At 41.1% G+C, this 3,625-nt stretch overlaps 1 pseudogene; it reads left to right on the top strand.

Annotated features, from left to right (window-relative positions):
- Positions 1-1,367: 1,367 nt before the first annotated feature.
- LOC111147488 lies at positions 1,368-3,068 on the top strand (annotated as a pseudogene).
- The last annotated feature ends 557 nt before the right edge of the window (positions 3,069-3,625 follow it).

Here is a 3,625-nt window from a genome sequence, read left to right as displayed (position 1 = left end):
TTCTTCCTCTACCTCTGGACCTTCTGCTGCTCTCTCTCTCTCCCCCTCTCAAATCAATAAATAAAATATTTTTAAAAAATAAGGAGAGATTTACTTCTCATGGTTCTGAAGACCATGATATCTAAGATCAAGGTGCCAGCAGATTCAGGCCACTTTCATGACCTCATCTAGACCTAATTATTTCCCAAATATCCCACCTCCAAATACCATTACATTGGGGTGGAGGATATATTCAGTCCATAACAATGCAGATTCACTGTGAGTGTATTCAAAGTAGGCCCAGTGGGTTTATACACACATCTTGTTGCTATTTCTTTATTTCCTACTGATACTCGAAATGATTATAATTAGTAACTGGAATGATTCACAGACTGGAGTCATAACCCATACACCAAACTCTATTATGGTTGGCTAAGCAGATGTTCCTGAGGCTTTTCTTTGCCTTTAAAATAAAAAATGAAAAAATAAAAATGAAAGTTGTTCTCCTTTATCACTTGGAGTAATAAGGATTCATACTCCCAGTGGTTGGTGGTTATGCCTTTCCCTTCTTCATTCAGTTAGTTTGTATCACCTGTACAGTAAGAAACAGGCCTTGGAAAATAACAGAAGACTTTCCTTCATTTAAATACATGTTACCTGTAGTCTCAACTACTGTTCTGGATTCAATTTTATTTCGAGAAGAAATCAAACCAGCTTTGGAATAGCACCTGGAATGCAGCTATTGACATAGTCTAAGCATTTTTCTATACTAACAACCAGACAAAAACAAAAATGATTTGCTTTCACCTGGTAAAAAAACAACAGTAGACTTTTACTCACTTATCTCAAAATTATAATATAGGATTCTGTGCCATAATTTATTCTGGAGGGACCTTGATCTCACAATGTCAGCATCATCCAGTTTTGGTATATTAATAATATCATGAAAGAAATTATAGAACAATAATGCTAGATTTTTTTGGTAAGACATGTAGGCATGCTGAAGTTTGGACAATAAGTACCATGAAAATATAATGGTCTGCCACCTTTGAAGTTTCTGAATATTCTGTGGTAAATAGTACATGGTAAGTTATACAATTCAAAGCGAAAGGCTAGTTACTGTGCTTTGCCCCACAAATCTCTAAGAAAGAGCTACAATGGGTTTCTTTGGATATTGGAGAAAATTATCACCACTTTTAAGTTGGCTACTCTGATTATTTGCTAGGTGACTCAAAAGGGTATCATTCTTTAAGGGAGCCCCAGCAAAAAAAGGACTTTCAGCTGGACCAGATCCCATGAAACAGCCTTCCAATGGCCTTATGACAGCTAATCCAATTGTGCCCAGAGTATTTGTGGCAGGAGACACAGTACAAAGCTTGTAAAGGAGAATGATAGTACAGGTTTCTAAGGTTTTAGAAGAAAGCTGTGACCACTTTGCAAGTAACTGTTCTCCTTTTGATTGAAAGTCTCTGTTTCCTAGTACAAGCAAGATCATGATAGGCATTGAATACCTGAAAATAGAGCAACAAATAACTTGATCTTACATTCATTAACTTGGTGTTACCTATTAGTTCAAGCTACATAACTGGTTATACCCAGCAATAACGTACCAATTAGGAATTATGTATATAGTTTTTTTTTTAAGATTTTTATTTATTTATTTATTTATTTATTTGACAGGTAGAGATCACAAGTAGGCAGAGAGGCAGGCAGAGAGAGAGAGAGGGAAGCAGGCTCCCTGCTGAGCAGACAACCCGATGTGGGACTCCATCCCAGGACCATGAGATCATGACCTGAGCCGAAGGCAGCGGCTTAACCCACTGAGCCACCCAGGAGCCCCTGTGTATATAGTTTTGACCTCAAGCGGATCCTGAAGCACAAATAAGTTGCATGAACAGATATTTTCATCAAATATAAACAAATCTGGACAGTAATTAAAGTGGTAATAAGAGTTTTAAATCACTAATACCCTATTACAATAGAGAAAAAGATGGTACAGGGTAAATCAAGCTCAACTTCAATTTTTACGAAGGTGACTGGGCATTTAAAGGGAGAATGATAGGCTCTCTGCTCCTCCCTGTTTGATGGATAGCCACATCTTCTGGTGCAGTGCCAACTGTGTCCCTGAGATACAACGGTGAAGGTTGGAATAAACAGATTTGCCCATATTGGGTGCTTGGTCACCAGGGCTGCTTTTAACTCAAGCAAAGTAGATATTGTTGTTATCAATGACCCCTTAATTGACCTCAACTGTATAGTCTACATCTTCCAGTATGATTCCATGTATGGCAAATTCCATGGTACAGTCAAGGCTGAGAATAGGAAACTTGTCATCAATGAAAATCCCATCTCCATATTCCAGGAGAGAGATCCCACCAACATCAAATGGAATGATGCTGATGCTGAGTATGTTGTGGAGTTCACTGGGGTCTTCATAATCATGGATAAGGGTGGATCCAAGAGGGTCATCATCTCTACCCCTTCTACTAATAACCCCATGTTTGTGATAGGTATGAGTGATGAGAAGTATGACAACTCCCTCAAGACTGTCAGCAATGCCTCCTGCACCACCAACTGCTTGGCCCCTCTGGCCAAGGACATCCATGACAACTTTGATATCATGGAGGGAATCATGACCATAGTCCATGCCATCACTGCTCCCAGAAAACTGTGGACAGCCCCTCTGGAAAGCCATGGCATGGCTGCCCAGAGCATCATCTCTGCTTCTGGTGCCACCAAGGCAGTAGGAAAGGTCATCTCTGAGCTGAATGGGAAGCTCACTGGCATGGACTTCTGTGTCCTCATGCCAATGTGTTGGTTGTGAATTGGACTGCCCTAGGGAAAGCTGTCAAATATGATAACATCAAGAAGGTGGTAAAGCAGGCATCAGAGGGCCTCCTCAAGGGCATCCTGGGCTACACTGAGGACCAGGTTGTCTCCTACAACTTAACAATGACACTCAGTCTTCCACTTTCAATCCTGGGCCTGGGATGTCTCTCAAAGACCACTCTGTCAAGCTCATTTCCTGGTATGGCGGTGAATTTGGCTACAGCAACTGGGCGATGGATCTTACGGCCTCCAAGAAGTAAGAGTCCCCTGGACCATCAGCCTCAGTGAGAGCAAGAGGAAGAGAGAGGCCCTCAGCTGCTGCGAAATCCTTACCACAACTCATCCCCCAGCACACACAGAATCTCCAGACCTCTGCACAGTTTCTGTCCCTCGAGAAGGGGAGGAGCTTGGAGAGCCCAACTTTGTTATGTACCATCAATAAAGTATATTGTACCCAGTGAAAGAAGGAAGGAAGGAATAAAGGAAGGTAGGAAGGAAGGAAAGAAAGAAGGAGGTGGCAGAAGAACAGGGGCTTGTACAGAACCAGAGAAATGAAAAATTACAAAGAGTTGGCCAATGTAAATATAATTAGGCCAGCTGTGTCTGTTAGCTGTCAATAATTGAAGTAGGTCCTTCCTACCACAGTCTGGGAGAGAGGACACTATCCCTTCTGATGATACTATTTCAAAGGAATGATTTTTAGGTATTTGAGAAGACAATCCTGAGTTGTAAGAGATACATAGAAGAAGAATTCATGATGGTAAGCCTTTATTAGTAAATGCTCTAAGAAAGGAAGGTCAGAGGCCTACCTGATAAG

Source organism: Enhydra lutris, unplaced genomic scaffold (assembly GCF_002288905.1).
Source record: "Enhydra lutris kenyoni isolate GAN:26980312 unplaced genomic scaffold, ASM228890v2 scaffoldscaffold17, whole genome shotgun sequence".
Lineage (NCBI taxonomy): Eukaryota > Metazoa > Chordata > Mammalia > Carnivora > Mustelidae > Enhydra > Enhydra lutris.
The sequence above is the reverse complement of the archived record's forward strand: the minus strand, read 5'-3'. Positions and strand labels throughout refer to the sequence as shown.